Below are 24,219 nucleotides of genomic sequence, written 5' to 3' on the forward strand. Positions count from 1 at the left end.
TACAGTAGTCTCAGTACCCAGAACAGTTACAAGTACACAGCAGATGTTCAGTAAATATTTGTTTAATAGATTTGAATGCAAGATTTTTAAAGGATACAAAGGTAGCTGCCAAAAAGTCAATATTTTGTCTTGTTCTGTCCCCAAACCTGATTACCTTTTTTTTTTTTTTTCTTATTTGTTTCTCTACATCCTGTATTCTAAATTTTTGAACATGCCTGTTAGGAAAATGTACTGAATAGCTATCTTATTCTGACATGATTGGCTATAAAGTAGTCTACCTAATCAACACTTCTGTGGCTAAACTTGTGGTATAAAAACCAACCAACCAACAAAACAACTATCCAAGTCAGCTTGTTTTAAACCAGTGTGTACATGATACATCTATCATAACTGGGGAGAGGTATGGTACTTGGTTATTTCAAATCTGTGGCCATGCTGTGGGAGAAAGCTGCTATGAAGAAGACTGAAGTTTCTGGTGTTTGTCAGCTTGGAAGTCCTGGTGATTGTCCTTGGGGCAATGTGGGAGCAACAATGATGGAATTCTAAGTCAGACTTAAATTCAGATCCCTGATCTCCCCCTCATTATTTGAGATCTTGAAGAAATTATTCTCTCTAATGGTTAATTTTATGTTGCAATTTGACTGGGCTACAAGGTGCCCAGATATTGGTTCAGACATTCTTCTGGGTGTTTCTGTGAGTGGTTTTGGATGAGATTAACATTTAAATCAGTAGACTAAGTAAAGCAGATTACAGTCCCTAACGTGGGTGGGCCTCATTCAATCCTTTAAGGCTTCAATAAAGCAAAAATTCTGTGCCTTCTCCAGGAAGAGAATTCTTCCTGCTTGACGGCTTTGAACTGAAATAAGCAATCTTCTGGATCTCAAGCCTGCCTACTTTCAGGCTAAAACTAAACCATCTGCTCTCTTGTGTCTCCAGCTTGCTGACTCACCCTGCAGATCTTGTCAGCCTCCGTAATCATGTGAACCAATTCCTAATAATCTCTCTCTCCATCCTATTTACCTTTTTATCATGTAAAAAGGAGATTGTCCTTACCCTTCAAGCATTAGAGATAATGAATTTAAATATCTATCATGGTATCTCACACATAATATAGACAAGCTTAGCCTCCTTAGCCTGAAATCATGTCACTTGCTAAAAGTAGTACAATGATTCAGAGTTGTTTCCTACATAATTTTAATATGGAGAAATGATTGAACATTGGCAAACTTGTTAACATCCTAAAACAATTTTGGAAAAAAATATTTTTAGAATTTTTATGCATGAGAGAAAAAAAGGGCCATTTTATAGTAATTTCTACAAATAGTTATTGTTGGCCTAAAGAAAGAAACTGAGTCAAAATTAATATAGGCAAAAAGTTTATTTGAGGACTGCAACCCAGGAGATACAGATTCAAGTTGCCCTGAATATATACCCCGATTAGCAGCAGTTACAAGTGGGTTTTTAAAGGAAAAAAAAATTGTGTGTGGTAGGGGCAGGGGTGGGGGCACTTCTTACATTGGTTCATTAACCATAATAAGCTATTGATGGGCTACACATCATTCTTCCTATCACAAATTCCAGTAATATGAAGATAACAGGTGAGGGTTACATTGTGCAACTTGTGATAACATTTTAGGTAACTTATTAGCTAGTCTGGAAATTACAGGAAAGGAAAGGAAAAGTAAAATGCCCTTAAAAAATTGCCCCAAGGCATGAGTGGGTGGGTCTATTAGTCCATTTCCATATTGCTATAAAGAACTGCACAAGACTGGGTAATTTATAAAGCAAAGAGGCTCAATTGACTCACAGTTCAGCACAGCTGGGGAGGCCTCAGGAAACAAACTCATGGCAAAAGGTGAAGGGGAAGCAAGGAACCTTCTTCACAAGGCAGCAGGAAGGAAAAGTGCCAAGCAAAGGGGGAAGAGCCCCTTATAAAACCATCTGCTCTCCTGAGAACTCACTATCACGAGAACAGCATAGGGGAAATGACCCCCATGATTCAATTACCTCCACCTGGTCTCTCCCTTGACTTATGGGGATTATGGGGTTTACAATTCAAGATGAGATTTGGGTGGGGACACAAAGACTGACCATAACAGTGGGTAAGGGTGTGATTGAAGTCTCTTATTCCTGTCTCTCACCTGATTAATTCTGCATACCTCACATAGCTCAGACTGCTCTGAGCTACTTTTCTTTCACATTATCAAGCACCTACTGTTTGCCAGACGATAAGTACAAGACGGAAACAATTTCTGCCCTCATGGAGTTCATCAATACACATACACACATTTCTCTTAGTAGGAGAAAAGGCTAGTGTTAGAGACAAATAAAAAGGTCATTCTTAATATGATTAGAGCTATGAGGTGGGAGAGTGAAGTACAAAAGCTATATGAGTACAAGAGGCATAAATCTAGAACCACTCAGGTCAGGGTAATAAGAACTAAAGAATGAGTTATGTTTTTGAAGGGAAATGGAGGCAGCAAGTTTCAAAGCTTGGAGACCAGTTCAAAGCAATACACTTTGCCCTCTCCAAGCTGGATGTGATTGGTTCCACCACTTGTTATGTCTGCAGTGTGCCTTCCTGTAGAATATCATTAATAGCATTTTTTCCCCTGACTTTGAATATGCAAGATGAAATCTAATTGTCACTCCTGACTCAATATCAGGATTAAACAGAAGAGGCAGCTCACATTGCCTTGGCCAAGACTTAAAAGGTCTTGTATTCAAATGTAAACCAAAAATAAAACTTCAAGCCTCCCAGCCAATTAAATGGACCCCCTCTCAGCCAAAGGGATGCCAAACAAACGTGAAAAACTAGATCAGGTCATGTTGGGAAGTGGGAGCTCAGATATGCCTCATTATGTCTCTTTCTTTTGGGGTTTAGACACAACAAACCAGCATTAACATTAAAATAGAGATCTTAAGACTGACAGACTCTTAGTAGCAATAGGACATGAAATTCTGGCCAGGTGCGGTGGCTCATGCCTGTAATCCCAGCACTTTGGGAGGCCAAAGCAGGTGGATCCCTTGAGATCAGGAGTTCGAGACCAGCCTGGCCAGCATGGTGAAACCCTGTCTCTACTAAAAATAGAAAAACTAGCCAGGTGTCATGGTAATCCCAGCTACTCAGGAGCCAAGGAGGCAGAGGTTGCAGTGAGCCAAGACCATACCATTGCACTCCAGCCTGGGCAACACAGCAAGACTCGGTCTCAAAAAAAAAAAAAAAAAAAAAAAAGATGAAACCTGACACTAGTATAGCATTACATGACAAATAGCAGGCCCTGAAGGAAATGAAAGTATTTTGTCCCAAAATGTATTTCTTTGACATATTTTAAAATGGCCCTGCAAAGCTGCCTCTTGTGGGGGAAATGTACATTCCATAGAGAATCCCCTTCCCTTTCCAGATCTTTTTCTGATCCTGAGGAGATTAGCTGAGAGTCTCTAATATCTTTTAAATATCTGAAGAGGAAATATTTGCCATCTATTGCCTCTAAGAGCAGCCACCTTTGAGGCTTTATCTGCATAATAACCTTGATCTTCCCAACTGCTTATCTTTACTCAGACACTCTGTTCTGTTTATTCTCAGCTTGTAAATAATAACTTAGATCTTTCAACAAATTGCCAATCAGAAAATCTTTGAATCCACCTATGACCTGAATTGTCTTGATGTTCTGGATGGAACCAATGTATACTTCACACAAAAACCAAGCTGTAACCCAACTACCTTGGACACATGTTCTCAGGACCTCCTGAGGGTATGTCATGGGTCACAATCCTTAACCTTGGCAAAATAAATCTCTAAATTGATTGAGACCTGTCTTAGATAATTTTTGGTTTACACAAACATGATTACCTCACCAGAGAGGCTAAAATGTTAAATCACTGGTGGTTACGTACTCTCATTTCCTATTGAAGAAATACCTGACCTGGATACAAATGTTTCATGATCTCAGTACAAATATTGATGTTTTAAATTAAGCTATACTGGCCACACGTGGTGGCTCACACCTGTAGTCCCTGCATTTTGGGAGACTGAGGTGGGTGAACCACTTGGGGTCAAAAACTCAGGACCAGCCTGGCCAACATGGTGAAACCCTGTCTCTACTAAAAATACAAAAAATTAGCCAGTTGTCATGGTGGGCACCTGTAATCCCAGCTACTCGTGAGACTGAGGCAGGAGAATCACTTGAACCCAGGAGGCGGAGGTTGCAGTGAGCCAAGATCACACTACTGCACTCCAGCCTGGGCAACAGAACAAGACTCCATCTCAAAAATATTAAAAATAAAAATAAATAAATTAAGCTATACCACCATGTGATTTTTGAAGAAGAACGCTAAGTGGGTGTGTATATCAAAGCCATTCTTTTCATTATTCACTGCTCATTACTGAACACATTGGGGGAATCCCTAGCAAAGAGATAAGGACTTTAGATCAGGTCATTTAGCCTCTTTGAGAACCTATAAAACATGGATAAGAAGATTTATCTCACAGAGCTGTCATGAAGGTGAAATGCACAGGAAGCACTTTACACTGTGCACAATACCTGGTAAGTGTGTTCCATTATTCATTACTGTCCATTTTGGTTCAGCTGTTTAACAGTGTATCAGCATAAGTAGGAATCATGACTACTGCATAGTCATGAATGTTTCCATTCAAAGAAGCCATTTTCTTTATTAGAAACTGTAGCTTAGTGGTAACTATAGTCAACCAACTACAGTTGGTTTGGGGACTAAGGTTGCTTTCTTTGTTATACCCTTTGATTAATACTGTTAGAAGACCCAGAAGAAGAAACTGGAGAAGGACAGAAGCAATAAACACACCACACAAAGGTGAGGAGGTTGGAAATCTGAACTGAGAGAAGTAGCTCAAACATTTCTACCTTTTTTCTAGGTCCTATTTTGTCCTTTAGCCTCCTCTATTAATATCTGCTCCATAGGAGGAAAGCCTAGCGAGAAATCCAAGTTTTAGGGACCTCTATGCACTTGTTACCATGTCCTCCAGGGGGAGGCCTGACAACAGTTTTCTGTGGCAAGGTAATAGGTGGGAGTGGGTCAAACTCTCTTTTTTGTAGAAGTTTCTCATTAACACTTCATCAAGATTAGAAAATCAGTGGTACTGTTGACGAATGCAAGTGTGCCACTTGATTTCAAAGACGCAAGTTGATTTCAACCAGCTAAGTTTTTATTGGTGTGCTAAGAAAGAGTCGAATATAAACCCTAAGGGCAGAATCAAAAAGCAGACTGTAAGCTGATCAAAGCAAGGGGATCTTAGACTGTTCTTTTATCAGTGGGACAGAAAAATGCACATTGGCAGAGAAATCTAAGAAATTCCACATGTAATATCAAATAAAAGTTCTAATCTCACATTGCCTTCAAATACATCTTAAATTATCAGAAATGTTTAATACATTTCCGGGGTGAAGCACATTTCTCTACCCTTACTCTTCTAATTTAATGGGTTGTTTTTTTGTTTTGTTTTGTTTTCCTGCTGGGTAAGAAGGATTCATAATTCCTCACTCAGATAAAATGAAGAATCAACTCGGGACGGGGGAGGGGGAAGGGGATAGCATTAGGAGATATACCTAATGTAAATGATGAGTTAATGGGTGCAGCACACTAACATGGCACATGTATACATATTTAACAAAGCTGCATGTTGTGCACATGTACCCTAGAACTTAAAGTATAAAAAAAAATGTTAACTACAAAAAAAAATGAAGAGTCAACTCTCTATCTGTATATCTCTCTCTGTGTATTTATATATTTGTAGTATTTATGTCTTACAAATACCAACCGCAAGCTAAAAAGTCACTTTACAGATACAAATCAAGGTGTAAAGTATGCAATTAGAAAACAAGTAAACATGGCTTTGGGATTATTATTTATTTATTTATTTTTGAGACCGAGTCTTGCTTGGTCACCCAGGCTGGAGTGCAGTAGTGTGATTTCAGCTCACTGCAACCTCTGCCTCCCAGGTTCAAGCGATTCTCGTGCCTCAGCCTGCCGCGTAGCTAGGATTACAGGCGCGCACCACCATGCCTGGCTAATTTTTGTGTTTTTAGTAGAGACAGGGTTTCACCATGTTGGCCAGGCTGGTCTCAAACTCCTGACCTCAAGTGATCCACCGCCTCGGCCTCTCAAAGTGCTGGGATTACAGGCATGAGCCACCGCACCCAGCCTGATTATAATTTATATTGGAAGATATTGTATAAGCAGAAAGTTCAGAGAGATCCAGAAAAGAGGTGGGAACTCTTTAGGTTTTAATAGTTGGAAAACACTGCATGGAAAAAGTCCAACATGAACTGGGTCTTTATAATAGTATACACAAGGAAGAGACCTGTAAGGAAACACCTGTCATACTTGTCTGTTCAATGGCACTAACACAAATAAGCAAATAGGCTCACTCTCAATGTTTGAACACAGCCCAAAGCAATAAAAGCAGAGCTCAGTGTGACATGGAATTCCATGACAACCTTCCTCCTAAGCAAATGCCATTAAATTTTCAACCCCACTTAATCACTTGCACCATCAGTTTAAACTAGATTTTATAAGAACCTGCCTACAAATGAATACTATTATTTCTGCATAGGGTTTGATAGCGATTGCAAAATGCTTCTCATATATCATCTCAGTTGATCTTCACAGCAAATCTGTAAGGTTGGTAAGGTTTCTTGGTCCTCATTTTATAGATGGCCTGAAAAGTTAGGTGCCTTGCAAAGGTCACGCCATTAACAAGGAAGGTATACAATGTTGACGCGAAGTCCTATATGTTTTCTGCAGCAACAGATCACCTCTTGTATCATGCCCAAATGTGAATTTAACTCACTTTAATTCATTCTTTCTCTTCTGTCCCTTCCTCTATCTCCATGCTTCTGTTTGAAGGTCTTCCCTTAATTTTTTTTCCTGAAGCCTACAAATTTTTCCCACTTATTTATCTCTTTATTATTTATGTAGCTCTGATCCCTCAGGCTACACACCTTTTGCAAGGATATGGGTAATGTCTACTTTCCTTTGATTATTTTGTTCTCCTCCTGTTTGTTCTATTCTGACTCTAGAGACAATAGGCTGTTTGGCATAGATTTTATATGTGAATTGGTCCCTTTTCTTCTTATCTGAGGCATTTAAGCATGAGTTGGCCCAAACTGACATGCTCTCTAGACTTCCATTCATTATATAGACTTTAGCTTCCACAACATCTAAAATAGTCTCTAACTGGATATCAGATTTCAGAGTGTTTGTTTCAGGACTTACTGGTCACAGTGCCACCAAACCTTTATATTCTCAGGTCCACATACCAAATATCTGCCCTGGATTATAATATTATCCTGCTTTACCACAATATGTCTTCCACCTAATCATATGATCTCCAACAATTTTATTCCTGAATAATAATGTACGTAGACAAATCTTTAGCTTGCTGCTTAATACTATGTTGTTTAAAAACTGTTCTTCAGATCTTATTTCTTCAGATGTTTCTTCACACATAAACCGTAAGCTTTACATCACACTCCATCACAGTCTGTCTAAAACTGGGCAAAATGGGATTTCACATCAAAGTTTCACCTACATAATCCCTGAGGACCAGCTGACTTGGAAACTAATCCTAGCAACAGATAATCTTTGCAGAGATTTCTGAGAAAGTGTTTTTTTCCCTGAGACATTGCTGGCAGTCCTTTTTAATTCCAGTGACCTTAGAGGAATAAGCAGATGTCCCAACCCTATCAGAAATTCCTTTTGCCTTTTCCCCTCCTCAAGGTACGGCAGAATTTCTCTCCCTGCCTTTTTCTGTTCCATCCTTTATACATTTTTTTAAAAAAGATATCACAACATTTCTTTTGCTTCTTTTTCTACTACCTTTCTACTCTTTGAGGCGACTATTATCAGACAAAGCTGGCTGCAGATCTTGGCTCCACCCCACTTTATCACCTGTGTGACCCTCAGCAAATGAACCTCTGAATCTCTGAACCTCAGACTGTGTGTGTAACATACGAAAGGTGATAGCTACTTCAAAAGGCTATTGTCAGGAACAAGGCAGATAATATACCTAAAGCACGTAGCACAATGTCTGGTACATAATAAGTGCTAAGTTGCCATATTATTATTTATTATTATTATTTTTTTCTTCTTCTCAATTTCAGTTCTTCCCAGTGCTTACTTCCCAGTTACTTCATGGCACAATCTTTTTACTCTCCATCAATTATTTTTCAAGGACTCTGTTCCCTCTCAAAGTGGACTACTATCTAACCTTCTACCAAAGTAGCAATCAATATTCAGGATGCCAATAATACTGATTGAATATTCACTGTAATGTCTAGTCCTATATTAGACATCATGACCTCAGAGATACAAACTGAGCTCAGAGAGAAGGGCTCTTAAACAGCCGGAACTCCCACGTTTCGATTCCTGGACAATCCGCAAATAAATATCCAAAGTAGGATACATTTGCATTTGTCTTCCCGTTGTCTTTTGATTACTTGATTTAATTTTTTAAAAATCTGAAAATCGACATTTATGAATAATGTCCATATGAACTAATGGATTAAATCTGAACCCCTCACTGGACATTCAAGACCCTTCATAATATAACCCTAACTTAACTTTCTTATCATTAAATACCCCCTAATGCCTGCCTTACGTTTCATCCCTTGTCATTATTCATTATTTTGCAGTATTTGCCTTCACATTTTGGCCTCTGTATCTTTGCTTATGCTATTCCATTTGCATATGTCTTCTCTCATACTTTTTTTATGTTAAACATTACTTATTCTTAATGTCCATTTCAAATTATCTCTCCTCTGACATCAGTGACAATCTTACTCCTTTTGCATTTCAGAAACACTCATATGCAGGTATCTATTCATTCAGGGAACAAATACAAAGTATCATACTGATGCTTTGGATACAAAGATTAATTTTTAAAATTTAAAACAATTCCAGCCTAGTGGGAAAACTAATAATAATACCTATAAAACAGAATAACTAGTGTTAAAATAATAGTATGTGCAAGGTACAGTTGTTCAGTCTATTCGAATTCTGCTCTTGGGGGCTACAGGGTGGTTGGACTGACTGTCTTTCCAGAGAAAATGGCACTGGAACTGGTACACAAAGAATAGATGAGATGTGCCCAGTCCAAGAATAAGAGGAAGTTAAGAGGGGCTGAGGGGGTGGGAAGCCACTGGGGAAAAGAAGAGGCATTAGGTTGCATAGTATGCTAATGTAGATCAAGGTCATTCAGTGTAGTTATTCAAGACCAAGCCTGACTATCCTTCTGGCACTGTAGTCCTTCATCTGCAACCCATACCCTAGAAATCAGTGATTCCAATCTAATCTAGATCCCACACCAAGCTGCTCTTTTTTCTTGCAACACCTCCCCACATCCATCTTTTTCTTTCTTTCTCTTTCTTTCTTTCTTTCTTTTCTTTCTTTCTTTCTTTCTTTCTTTTTCTTTTTCTTTCTTTCTTTCTTTCTTTCTTTCTTTCTTTCTTTCTTTTTTCTTTCTTTCCTTCCTTCCTTCCTTCCTTCCTTCCTTCCTTCCTTCCTTCCTTCCTTCCTTCCTTCTTTCCTTTCTTTCCTTTCTCTCTTTACTTTCTCTCTTTTCTTTCTTTCTCTCTTTCTTGTCTTTCTTGACAGTCTTGCTCTGTCACTCAGGCTGGTGTGCAGTGGCGTGATCTTGAGCTCACTGCAGCCTTAACATCCTGGGTTCAAGCAGTTCTCCCACCTCAGCCTCATGAGAAGCTGGTACTACAGGCATGTGCCATCACACCCAACTAACTTTTATATTTTTTTGGAGAGACAGGGTTTCACCGTGTTGCCCAGGCTGGTTTTTTTTTTTTTTTTTTTTTTTTTTTTCTGGGTAAATCTGCATATTGCTTCCTCTGGAGAGCCATCCCTACTCCTTCAGTCAGGATTAGGTGCCCCTTCCTTATAGCCCTCAGAACTGTGCATAGTTTTTGTCAATAGTTTTACAATGACTATAAACCTTTTTACTTAAGCTATAAAGTCTTATGTATTTCCCTGCTATCTAACACATGTTTGAATGAATGAATGAGTGAATGGACACCTGTTATGTGCCAGAAATTCTGGTAGGCCCTAGGAGGGAAAGTGCAGTAAGACATAATTCTTGCCCTTAAGGAGTTTAAAGCTCAGATATGTCATAAGGGGTGTATCAGTGGCTGAGGATGAAGGGAGAAGAGAGAAGGAGGCATTGAGTTGTGGGAGCCACTGGCCGAGACTGCAGAGAGAAGACAAGGAGAAGGATTCCCTTTGTGTGTCCCCAGTACCCACCAACATAAAGACTGAAAGCTGTTGGACTCATGCTCAAAAGAATCATAGGCAAGTTGTGTTTGTCCCATGAAGCTAACATTTACAAATCAGAAGATTTTATCCAAAAGATGGATTTCTAGCTTCTTTTGAATAATCTGGTAACATGGGACTGTAATCTCAGAATGGAAAAACAGCTGTCTTTTAAAGATAAGGTACTAACTCTCACATTTACCAGTTTTTATTTTAAATAAACCTATTTCAGTTAAGAGATGAATTACTTTAAAGAAAAATAAAGGTAAATAACCAGACAAGCAGTCCTTGGATATGGCCTAAAAAGTGAAGGGGTTCTTCAATGATGGTTCAAGGCCATAGAGAGCAGCACATGGGCCTCCAGTTTATCTACCACTGCCCACCCTATCCCAATTCCAACTTCCAACATTTTAGTCAAAATGTATACGTAAGTTGGACATATCTGTAAAATCATTGTGTATTGCTTCCTTTATAGGGTGCCATCTTTGTAATTATTTTCCAGAATTTAGTCTCACCTGATGTTTATATTGCAACCTCTACTTTCCTACTATTTATATTTTCTTAGAATGTCTTTGTTCATTCTTTTATTTTTAAGTTTTCTAGGTAATTTTAATTTAGTGCTCTCTTTATATACAGAGTATACCATGTAAATGCTCTTCGCTTTATAATTCAAGCAGATTATTTTATAATAGATAGGTTTAGCATATTTACATTTATGGATATAACAGATGAGTGTTAGTTCTATCATTTTTTAATGATTTCTTTCTTATTTTAGCTTATTTTTAATGATATTTCACTGTATGTTCTATGCTTGTTTTGTGTTGTTACATTTTTTTCTGACAATTGGAGAAGTTTGTATTTTTGTTTTACCTTTATTGTGAAATATACATACTCTTCTATTTGTTTTTTGTTTGTTTGTTTGTTTGTTTTTAGATGGAGTCTCTGGCACCCAGGCTGGAGTGCAGTGGGTGTTCTCCGCTCACTGCAACCTCTGCCTCCTGGATTCAAGTGATTATCCTGCCCCAGCCTCCTGAGTAGCTGGGATTACAAGCACCATCACCACACCTGGCTAATTTTTTGTATTTTTAGTAGAGATGGAGTTTCACCACATTGGCCAGGCTGGGCTAGAACTCCTGACCTCAGGTAATCCGCCTGTGCTCAGCCTCCTGCAGTGCTGGGATTATAGGCATGAACCACTGTGCCTGGCCCTATTTGTTTAGATAATATTTAGCTACTACCTATTAAGAAATTATGGCATAGCGTATTTACACTTCCTTCTCCCTGTCTTGCATCTCTGCCACCATCCTAAATGGATAGCAGAGGGAAGCAAGTTCCAGGAAATGGGAATGACAAGTGTAAAGGCATTCTGCGGTAAATTATGCTTAGTTTGTTGATGTATTCACTTAAGAAATAGCTAAAATGCCCGTGGGGCTGGAGCTGAGTGACAGAGGGAGTGGGAGGAGATGAGGTCCAAGAGGTCATTAGAGCTGTGTTAGCGATGGTGGCTTTTATTCTGACCCAGGCTTCTATGTGGAAACTAAATAGTAGAGACACCAACACAGAAGCAAGGAAATCATTTGGGAGGCTGTTGCAATAATCCAGAGGACAGAAATGATGGTGGCTTTGTCTCGGATGGAGCGCTAGAAAGTTGGTCAGATTCAGGATATATTTTGAAGGTAGAATGGGCCAGATTTGCTGATGGATTAAATGTAGTGTGTGAGAAAAGGATTACTGCAAGGCTTTTGACCTGAGCATTTACTGGGATGTTCTCCAGATTGCTGTAGGAGGATAGCAAAACCTATTATTAAACCCCAAATTAGCAAGCCGGATAGTTAAACCTATATTTAAACTACAATAATGATTGGAATGATGTGATAAATGGAGCATAATTTTTTTAATCTGTGAAAAAGAATAGAAACTTAGAAAGGACCTTAATTCAAATGAGAATTCAATATAAAAGTAGCATTTCAAATCATCATAAAAATGATAAGAAATCCAAAGTATTGTGCTGAAACAACTAGATAGCCAGCTGGGAAAGAAAAATAATATTGGATACCTACCACTACCTGATATATCTTACAGCAAAATAAATTTCAGATTCATGTACCTCCCCAAAACTGTGAAGACAAAGAGGGACTATAACGCTCCAGAAGAAAATATAGAGCAATATTCTTTAACTCTTCAGGTAGTAAAGACTTTTATAACACAAAATACAGAAGCCATAACTTTCGAGTTCATTTTAAAAATCAAAACAAAAAAAACCTTCTGCATCACAAACACCAAACACCCAAGAAATAAAGTCAAAAGATGAATAAGAAATTGGGAGGAGGAGAGGGTTATATGTGCAAGTATTACAAACATATATAATGTTACTTTTCAATTTTTCTGTATTAACAAAAATTTAATTCAAAAATCTCATATAAAAATATGAAGAAGGAACATAAACCCTACGGAGATTCAGGAACTGAGCATTAACTTTGAACATGGTGGGAGAAGCTTGACACTGAAAACAGGATAGCTTAACCATCTGACTAAGGAGGTATAGACACCTCTTATATAAATACCCTGTCATACTCACTTGGGCAGATAGCTGTCCCTCTGCACATTTTCTGAAAGACGATTTGAGGTTTACCCTGGGGAGAAGTTGTCATGGAGGGACACTGGATTCCAGCACCCTAGATATAGTGAAGAGCTGAATTAAAAACCAAAGGGCAAAGTTAAGATCTGTCTATTAAATGGTGAGCTTTATAACCCTTTTACTGACAGCTTGCTTATAACTCCTTCCCATGTCCCCTCTCCACTGTAGCCTGACAGAGTAGCCAAGCGAAAATACTAACATTTGTAACACAAATAAATAACCCTAAAGTAATACCCATCATCACTCCTAAATGTGAACCAATAGACCATGATTGACCTGTGAGGTAAACCTTTAATGTGAAAAACTGAAGCAAAAAAAAAAAAAAAGTGAAAAAATTTTAAAGTTAATAGATGCATTAACTCCAAGACAAGTAAGTATAAGACAATAAAAAGTTGTGTGTAGCTCTGCTGTGAATACTATTTTTCTGATTATAATAATTAAACTATTAAATTTTATTTTCTCCAAACTGGGTAACAAAGAGAGGACAGCTGTTTTCTCTTCAGAACCTTGTAGTATTATTTGACTATGAAAATTATGTACAAGCCAGGCATTGTAGTGCACACTTGTAGCCCCAGCCACTCCAAAGGCTGAGGCTGGAGGATTGCTTGAGTCCAGGAGTTTGAGGCCAGACTGGGCAACAGAGCAAGATCCCATCTCTTTAAAAGCAAATTTTAAAAACTATATACAGACAAGTCCCTGAAGGTCCTAGTCAGTCATTGGGGAAGTTGGTCAAGGGAGAACAAGAAACTTAAATAAGAGATAAAAGGATTGATAAGGATGAATACAATTGTAGGTGGTCTGTCTGTCACTTAATGATCTCCAGAGTCTTAGCTGTCACCTTACAATTACTCTTGACTTTGGGATACATATGGTGCCCTAAAGATTGTTGACATGGACATCTTGGAATCATTGGAGCATAGAAAATCATACAGGTTGCTGAATACAAGTTCATGATATCAAAATCCATTATATTCATATACAACCAATAATTATGAAAATACCAAGAAATAAATTTAATGAAAGATGTGAAGATCTTTATGGAGAAAGTATACAATTTTAGTAAAGAACACATAAGAAGACCTCAGTAAATGAAGAACACAGCGTATACAAAAATTGTAAGAACTGTCATCATAATGAGGTCAGTTTCTCCCCAAATTAATCTTTACACTTAATGCAATTACAACTGAAATCTCTTCAAGGCTTTTCATGCACATTGACAGGCTGATCTTAAAATTCATATCAAAGAATAAAGAAAGGCAACATAATTTTCAAGGCAAATAAGAAAGGGACGCTTATCTTACAAGGAAAGCAAACCTCATTATAAAGCCGGAATAATTGAAACAGCATATTTCAATATGACACAAAAAATACCAGTGAAAAAGAATAGCGAGTTCATAACAGTTCCATATAAATATGAACAGTAGCAAGACAATTGTCTAACCATATGGAAAAAGATAAAATCACATAACTATCATTCCATACAGAAATAAATTTTAAATAAATTAAAGATCTAAATATAAAATGCAAACTTTAAAATGTTTAGAAAACATACAGCAGCCAGGCGTGGTGGCTCACGCCTGTAATTCCAACACTTTAGGAGGCCAAGACGGGCAGATCACTTGAGGTCAGGAGTTCGAGACCAGCCTGGGCAACATGGCAAAACCTCATCTCCATTAAAAATACAAGAAATTAGCCTGGCATGGTGGCAGGCACCTGTAATCCCAGTTACTAGGGAGGCTGAGGTGGGAGAATCACTTGAACCCAGGAGGTGGAGGTTGTAGTGAGCCAAGATCATGCCATTGCACTGCAGCCTGGGTGACAGGGTAAGATTCTGTCTCGGGTTAAAAAAAAAAAAAAGTAAACATACAGCAAAAAAATTTTTAATGACATTGACATAGGGAGAGATTTCTTAAACAAGATCCGAAAAGCACAAACTCTGAAGAAAAAGACCTAATTATATAGGTCACACAGATAATTGATTAGATGGATATTTAAAACTTCTATTTAACAAAATACAATCCATCTAGTACCTGGAATGTATAAAGAATTTCTGCAAATTCATAAAGAAAGAAAAGATTTTCAGAATGGCAAAAGATGTGAAAAGGCGGTTCACAGACAAGGACCCCCAAACCCAAATGATCAACCTCTTGAGTAATCAGGAAAACGTAGATTAAAAATAAACAAGAAAATACTGATATACTTTGGATATGCGTCCCCTTTAAATCTCATGTTGAATTATAATCCCCAGTGTTGGAGTTGGGACCTGGCGGGAGGTGACTGGATCGTGGGAGTGGCCTCCCATGGTTTAGTGGGTTTAGTGCTGTCCACACAACAGTCAGTGAGTTCTCGTGAGGTCTGGTCGTTTAAAAGCGTGGAACTTTCTCCTCTCTCTCTTACTCCCGCTGTGTCATGTGAGATGTCTGCTCCCTCTTTGCCTTCCACCATGATTGTAAGTTTTCTGAGGCTGCCCCAGAAACAGATGCCAGCACTATGCTTCCTGTACCTGTAAAACCATGAGCCTGTAAAACCATGAGCCAATTAAACCTCTTTTCTCATAAATTACCCAGTCTCAGGTGTTTCTTCTCAATGCAAGACCAGCCTAACACAAATACCATTTGACATACATCTGATTATCAAAAAAGTCTAATAATACTAAATGTTGAGGGAGAATGAGGGAGTGTAAGCTGGCACAACAAGCTTGGAAAACCATTTGGCAATGTTGAGTAAAATTGAAAATGCATGTACTCTATGACCCAGCAATTTCATATGTAGAATTTAACTCAGAAAAACTTTTGCTCAATTGTAAGATCCAAAAAGCAAAAGCCATGAGAGGTATATTATTAGTAAAAATAAAAAACTGAAACAATCTAAATGTCCTTTGACATGAGCTAATGACAAACTGTCATATATTCTTATATAATATACAGCAATTAAAATTACTTAATAAGTTATATGGAGGTCATCATGCTAAGTGAAATAAGCCAGGCGCATAAAGACAAACATTGCCTGTTTTCACTTATTTGTGAGATCTAAAAATCAAAACAATTGAACACATGGAAATAGAGAGTAGAAGAGGGTTACCAGAGGCTGGGAAGGGAACTGGGAGGGGGAAATGGAGATGGTTAATGGGTTAAAAAAAAAAAAAAAAAATTAGAAGCAATGAATAAGAACTAGTATTTGACAGCACAACAGGGTGACTATAGCCAATAATAATTTAAGTGCACATTTAAAAATAGCTAAAATAATATATTGGATTGTTGGTAACACAAAGAATAAATGCTTCAGGGGATGGGTACTCCATTTTACATGATGTGATTATTAAACATTACATGCCTGTATTAAAAAAACTCATGTACCCCATAAATATATACAATTGCTATGTATCCACAGAAATTAAAATTAAAAATCAAATAGTAAAAAATAAAAACAAAAATGTAAAATTACTTAAGAAGTTATATATGCATAAAAATGAACAAAACTAAAAGATATTTTTGTTGAGCAAAGAAAGGAGATTGTAATTTGATAAAATGTGATACCATTAATGTACTATTTTAAGACACAAAGCATATATAGCTAATAATATAATATGTAGAGCTATATGTTTGTGAATGTGTAATAAAGTTATAATAACATACACAGGAAGGATCACACAAAACTTCAGTATAGGAACTACCTCTTCAGAAAGAAGTAGGAGATGAAATGTTTTTAATTTTATCTGAAACATTACACATTTTAAATATATACATTCATTTAATCTAGGTACTGGGCATGGGAGTCGGGATTTTTCACATAATTTTGGCATTTTCCAAATGCTGAAAATAGATCACAATTTAAAGAGAGAAAGAAGCAGACAAACTTAATCTAGCACCAAAACCTTAGTCATCACTGAGAAGGAATGATTTTAAGTAACATATAATATTTCTACTCAGATTCTTCATTGAGTCAAGTCTCCACCATCACATGGGCTTATGCCCAAAGTTTTCTGGGAAAGACAGAGGCTAAGAGAGGGAGAAGGAGGGAAATGCTGTAAATATGAACTGCAAGTATGCTATTCTTAAAATTCTAGAAGACATAGTGGTGCAAGGCATGGTGGAGCAATTTTTTTCTTGCACTTCCTTTTTGATTCCTGGTATACACTAAGGCTGTGGAAACACAGAAGAGCAGTACAATTCAACACCAAGGAGGAGATAGGCATCCTTTTTGTATATTGGAGCTATGCTGACCAGAGGCTAATTTCAACAGTGTGAAAAGTTAGCTTTCTTTTAGGTGCTCTGCTGGAAGTTTAACACTAGCTGGCATTGCTATTGAGAGTCATTAGCCACTCATTAGCTCCACTGAGAGCACATTTTTTATAGCCATGATATTGCAAATGAAGTTCAGAGACATTAAATATACTTGCCCAAGTTCACATCGCTGTTAAGTAGAGGGGTCAGGATTCAAACCTAAGTTTCTCTGACTCTAAAAATCCAAGCTCTTAAGTGGGACACAGTGGCTCACGCCTGTAATCTCAGCACTTTGGGAGGCTGAAACGGGCGGATCACCCAAGGTCAGGAGTTCGAGACCAGCCTGGTCCACATGGTGAAACCCTGTCCCTATTAAAAACACAAAAATTAGCTGTTCATGGTGGCAGGCACCTGTAATCCCAGTTACTTGGGAGACTGAGGCAGGAGAATTGCTTCAACCCAGGAGGCGGAGGTTGCAGTGAGCCAAGATAGCACAATTGCACTCCAGCCTGGGCAACAGAGTGGAAACTCCATCTAAAAAAATATAAATAAATAAATAAATAAATAAATAAATAAATAAATAAATAAATAGCTGGAGATACTTCAATAGAAAGAATTTAAAGAAGAGCGAAAAAAAAGAGAATCAGAAGAGAGAAGGGATGGGAAGTACATTTGTTACTTATTACTGCAAAGCAGTATTACCAGAAATTTAGTGGCTTAAAATAATACATTTATTAGCACATCATTTCTTTTTCTTTTTCTTTCAACTTTTATTTTAGAATCAGGGGCGCATGTCCAAGTTTATTACATGGATATATGGTGTGATGCTGAGGTTTGGGGTAAAAATGGCCCCATCACCCAGGTACTGAGCACACCTACCCAATAGATTTTCAACACCTCCCTGTTTCCCTGCCTCCTCCCTCTAGTAGTCCCCAGTGTCTGTTGTTGCCATCTTTATGGTAAACATGCCATCCATGTGTACCCAATGTTTGGCTCCCACTTATAAGTGAGAACATGCAGTATTTAGTTTCCTGTTCCTGCATTAACTTGCTTAGGATAATGGCCTTCAGCTGCATCCATGTTGCTGCAAAAGTCATTCTCTCTTTTTTTATAGATGTGTAGTATTCCATGGTGTGTATACACCACATTTTCCTTATCCAATCCATCATTGATGAGTACCTGGATTGATTCCATGTTTTTGCTGTTGTGTGACACAATTTCTGTAGGTCAGGAATCCAGGCATGGCTTAGTGTCAGGGTCTCACAAGGCTGAAATCAAGGTGTTGATCAGGTTGGTTTGACTGGGAAAGATCTGTTCCAAACGTAGATGGTTGGTCGCAGAAGTCAGTTTCTCATGTCCTGTTGGACTGAGAGCCTCCTTTTCTTGCTCTCAGTGGAGGCTGTCTTCATTTCCTGCCTGGTTCTTGGCCAAAGGCCACCCTCAGTTCCTTGCCACATGGGCCTCCTCAACATGACCCTTTGCTTCATCAATGCCAGCAAGATGGGCATTTGTGGAGGGCTGGTTGTGGGGAGAAGTGGGGATGGTTAATGAGTACAAAAAATTGGAAAGAATGAATAAGACCCAGTATTCAACAGCTCAACAGGGTAACTGTACTCAGTAATAATTTAATTGTACATTTAAAAATAACTAAAAGGCTGTAATTGGATTGCTTGTAAGACAAAAGATAAATACTTGAGCACATAGATACCCAATTTTCCATGACGTGATTATTACTCATTGCATGCCTACATCAAAATATCTCATGTACCCCATAAATACATACAATTACTATGTATCCACAAAAACCTTTTCTAAAAGATGGGCATTGTACCTTAATAATGTAATTGCAGAAGTGAAATGCTGTATGCTATCACCTTTGTAGTATTCTGTTGGTTAGAAACAAGTCACAGATTCCATTCACAATAAAGGGGAAGGGATTACACAAGGGCATGATACCAGAAGATGGGAATCTTCAGGGGCCATCTTAAAGTCTGTCCACAACAGGGAGCAGAGAATGTTAAGCCTCCATACTCTAGCTTGCCTCTCTGTAAGCCTAAAAGAAATCCCCAGAACTCAAATTTTATTCCCATTTTGTCACCTGCCAGATGCATAATCATCTTTCAAAATGCAGATCAACTATTCGTTTAACCATTAAATTGTTTTTAAATTTTTGTCTCTTATTTCCACATTCCATTATTCCCTCCTCTGTTGTACCATGGTGTTCTGTTCAAACTTCTAATAGAGATAGCACTTCACACTTGGTATTATTATCTGTTTATGTGCCCCTTTCATACTATCAGCTTTTGAGGGTATAGCCTGTCTTATTTATTGAAATATTCACAGAATGTATGCAAATGTCTGACACATATTATGGATTGTTCATAAGTGTTTACTGATGAACTACTGTATTAAATATCTCAAGATAAGGGATAATAAGTCCCAGAAAAATGACATAGATAGTAAGTCCTGTAAGCAATCAGAGGAGTGAGAAATTACATTTATTTCATATGACTCCAGAGATAGCAATTGGACTGATAGGTAAATGTTACAAGGAAAGCAAGTTTAGGCTCACTATAAGGAGGAGTATGAATAATCAAACTATCCCAAGAGCTGATCTGTTTCCCCAAACTCACTAGAGTTTCTTATCATTACAGGCCAGTGGTCTGGGATTCCTGTATTTGTTAAAGTATGGGACCAAGGACCCCGAATATCTTTTCCTAACTTCTAATCTATGATTTCATGAAGTTACTGAGTGTTTGTTTCCATTAGGCATCTCATCTGTATTTTATTCTTGAGTTTGATATTTAAGAGGAATTCTTCTTGGAGGACATGATGAAGGAATTAGAAATAGAGTGAGCTCAGAGCTTTTTTCAACAAACCAAAACTTAGGCTGCATTCAGGTGATGGATTTACCCTGCGTCATGCATCCTGTCTATTGGGATGAAGAAGAAATACCGGAGTAAGAATTCTGGTTCACAAATGGGGTAACTATGTGCTTAGGTTTGCAGTAACCATTTGGTGCAGAGAAGCAAAGAAGCAAGGAAGAGAAAGGTAAGACACCAAATGTTTTGGCCTGTGTCGCATGGAAGAAGACCAAAAAGAGAAAAAGAGTCTTTTCGGTGGAAAGAAAATGGAAATAATTTGATTCTAGGTAGTAAGAACCCATTAAATGTCTTTCAGTGGAAAAAGCCTGAGAGATAATGACAGTAAAGACAGCAATGAGCCTTTTTCAACAAACCCCACTGGCTTCTTTTCTTGTATGACCTGTCTAAGCTTCCTGTCTCCCCAAGAGCTTTTCTCATTGCCCACCAAGAAATCCAAACCCCTCTTCCTCTCTGTTTCCCCTCCAAAGCTATTTTCCTCTTCTTCCTCAGCCACCCAAACTTTTTCTTGACTGATCACCTAAATTGTCTTCATTTTCTCAGGGTATTTATTCCAAGTTTGATCTCTGTTGCTGGGTTCTCAAGACTGGGGCACCCAAGACACCATTGACCTCGTGTGCCCCAAGTGTCTCAAGGTTTTGAGAGCAGCCCAGGGAAGAACAGAAAAGATGTCTTCTTTCAAGATTTCTCTGCATGCTGTTCTTAGTGCTTTCCACTTGCGTGAAAGTGGATGTTTGATGGAGCTGGTAGTTTTGTATTCTGTAGTATTTGTAGTGTATCTCTACCATGTCACCTCCCACAGTCCATTTTATTGCTCACTGTTTTAAAATATGCTTTGCACATAGCACAGACTCCAGTAGCATGGGATGAAATGAATTGAATGTGCTTTCATAGTAGTCTGCTTCGGTGGACTCAGCAGACACTACAAAGCATTAATGAATCAATCTTTTGTTTCTACAAGAAAATAATTAGGTTACAGGTAAGTTAAAATTAGTGCCAATGTCTATGAAAGGGATATTGGGGCTACCTTTAAAAATTAAAAAGTCACTTAACATTTGACCCAAAAACTTTATTTCTAGGAATTTGTCCTATAGATTTATTCACACATGAGTAAATGAGGTAGGTTTAAGATGACTACATGGCATGCTGTTCGTAATAGCAAACCAAAAGAAACAACCTGAGGTTTAAAGAATAGGGTTCAGATTAATTATATCACAGCACATGGTCACAGTGAATTAAAAGGCAGCCCTTCAGAGAAATGAGGCAGATATTTCCATACTGATATGAAACTCTATACAATATATGTTAAGAAAAGTAAGGTGTAAAAGTATGTATATGCTCTATTCATAGCTACCATTTCACATTTGTGTGAAGATATACATTTATGTGTACATTTGTGTGTATATACATATACAAGTAATTTAAATACCATAAAATTTCAAGAAAAATCAATGCAAGGCTTTATCCATAGCTACCATTATCTAAATATTTGTTACACTGGGTGCAGTGGCATTAGCTTCTGAAATCCAAGCCTAAACTTGAAGATGGCTGGAAACAATCCAGTCTCTGTTAGCTAAGCATGTAGTGGAATAGCTAGCCTGCACCTGTGGGAACAAAAACAGTAGGGTTTTGCCTCTCTTACATCAGTAGACCAAGAGGACATTAACTTTCTTCTCTAAGTAGGTACCTCTAAATCAATTTAATTCAGTACTTAGAGTCCTAACAGGCCAGGAGCCCTTCAGATTTCCTCATGTTTATTCCTCTTTCTTTTAAAGTTCTGAATCTAAATACTTCTTTTCAGGCCCTGCTCAAGCTTTCCCCCACAAAACATCACAACTGTGAGAGCCCCTAGTAATGGCACCCTTTCCTGGCCCTATAGAGGTTTTGGTCCAGGTCTTTTCTGGGTACTTGACATATTACTTATATTATCTTCATGTACGTGTTCTGAATTCCTAAGTAGACCATGAACACCTGCAGAGCAATGTCACTCATTGGAGGTAGACAGATGTGGATTCAAATCAACTAGCTGGAAACCACATGTTACTATGTAACCTTACACTAAAGCTCTCTAAGCCTCATCTATAAAATAAAAATGATAAAACCTACTTTAGGGTTTTGATGTGATGATTAAATCAAGCAACACATGAGAAACTGCCTGTCCCAGCATCTGATACATGTGAGTATCAGAGGTGAGTCATGTTGCCCCCCAGGCTCTAACAAAGTAATCTGTAGAAAGGAAGTCATTGGTGCATATTTATTTATTATAACATGGGTTTTTTTTTAAAGAAAAGAAACCAAACATAAACATAATTTTCAAATATAAACAGTGCAGTAGTCAAATATCGTGCAGGGCAGAATTTTATATTAATATCCCTTCCATCCGTTCTATATGACAGAATTGTTTTCAGTAAAACTGGAAAAAGAAATGATGAATAATGGCCAGAAAAGAAATGCAGATGGAGAAATTTTCTTTAATCTAACTTCAAATAGATAATCATTTTGGTGCAAATAATAAAAAATTAAACATTTCAGTAAAATAAAGGAAAATAAAATATTGATCCTTTATAACCATGTTAATAGTTTTTATACAAAGGAAAATACCTATATATTGGTCTATGGCAGAAATAAATAACATTACATTTTCTCTTTTTAAGTGTTAACTTACAAAATTTTATAATGACTTCATCAAATTTGACCTTCACATTTTCACATTCAATGAATAGTCTAGCAGGATTTACCTACCAATCTATCTTGAAAGAAAACAATATGTTATAATAATTTTAATTTGGAAGTTTCTTTCACATGAGGCAACAGACATACATTTAAACATGAGGATAATTTTGGCAGACTCATCAAAATTGGATTTAACAAGAAATTTTGGAAATTGTAATATCCTTATATCTTTGTCTTTAGGAATAATTCTAAGGGCTTTCAAAGGTCTCCCAAAACATTTCTACTAAAATGCTATCTTCACCAGAAATGTTTGTCAGAAATTTCTTTTCTATAATTTAGTAAAAACTTCCTGGTTTTCATCTTATACATGAATCTGAGAAAAATGACTGAATAACAGTAAATATTGGCTGTGTGTGTGTGTGTGTGTGTGTGTGTGTGTTTTTAAAGAGTTCTGCATCTTGGTGGTCATATTTATTGGAAGAGAGTTAGAAAAATGAAAATACCATTTCACTTAAGAAGTTGTGAGTTATCTGCAAATCAACTCATTTCAGGCATGGAAGAATCCCCAGAATTATTTCTTCATATCAAAATGTATGCAGGTTTCTCTTTTGAATGTTTTGTACATTTAGAAAGGCCACTGTACAAAGTCTCCTGTTTTCCATACAGGACAAATTGTTTGTTTCAGCCAACTCTCAGTGGAGGGGCAACCAGGACAACGCCACCTCCCCGGACAAAGAGCATTGGAATATTCCGTTTCGTTGATTTATATATCTCTTCATATGTTTCTTCATCAATTTCTATAGTACTCACAGTTTCTTCCACGTCTCCCAAGATCATATTTAAATGTTGATCATAATCATGTAATCTGCCTCGAAGCTCTCAGTCATTTCTCATCTTCACATAAATTCGCTCATCTAGGCTGAGCCTGATGAGATCCAGGGGCTCCTCTACAGTGTTGGTAGTTTGTTGCTGGTCTACGTCGTCCGCCATGTTTGAAACCCTGCGCCCTTTCCCGCCTCTCTTTTTGTGTTTTTTTAATACATTGCTTTAAAATGGGTATCCAGTGCTTGGTATTCAGACACTGACTTTTGCTTTCTTCTAGCAATGAAATACCAACTTTTTCATTGTTTATCTTGGCATTCTTTGAACTTGTATTCTTTTTCAAATGTAAATATCCAAGTTTCTTACATTTTGTGGTTGTAGAGCCTTCTCTACGATATCTATGCACAGATCTTCAAGGAATAATTTTAAAGCTTTGTGTTTCACTGTATATTATTCAAGTCTGATTGTGGCTATTTGCAAACATTTTTATATCTGATTAACCTCATCTAAAAATTTTATGCCATTAAAAAAATTCAAAAAATATTGCTTACATCTATCATTGTTTGTTCTGAATCCACTGTTTAAATGAAGGAATATGTAAGTGGTAGAGTTGGTTGTCCAGAAACTTCAAACAATTATCGTCTATTATGAGCTTACTTTCAAAACAAATGCATATAGTTTAATTCCA

The 24,219-nt window shown here is 37.5% G+C and overlaps 1 pseudogene; it reads right to left on the bottom strand.

The window, feature by feature from the left end:
- Window positions 1-23,329: 23,329 nt before the first annotated feature.
- On the bottom strand, window positions 23,330-23,699 carry LOC104665618 (annotated as a pseudogene).
- Window positions 23,700-24,219: the final 520 nt, after the last annotated feature.

Source organism: Rhinopithecus roxellana, chromosome 11 (assembly GCF_007565055.1).
Source record: "Rhinopithecus roxellana isolate Shanxi Qingling chromosome 11, ASM756505v1, whole genome shotgun sequence".
NCBI lineage: Eukaryota > Metazoa > Chordata > Mammalia > Primates > Cercopithecidae > Rhinopithecus > Rhinopithecus roxellana.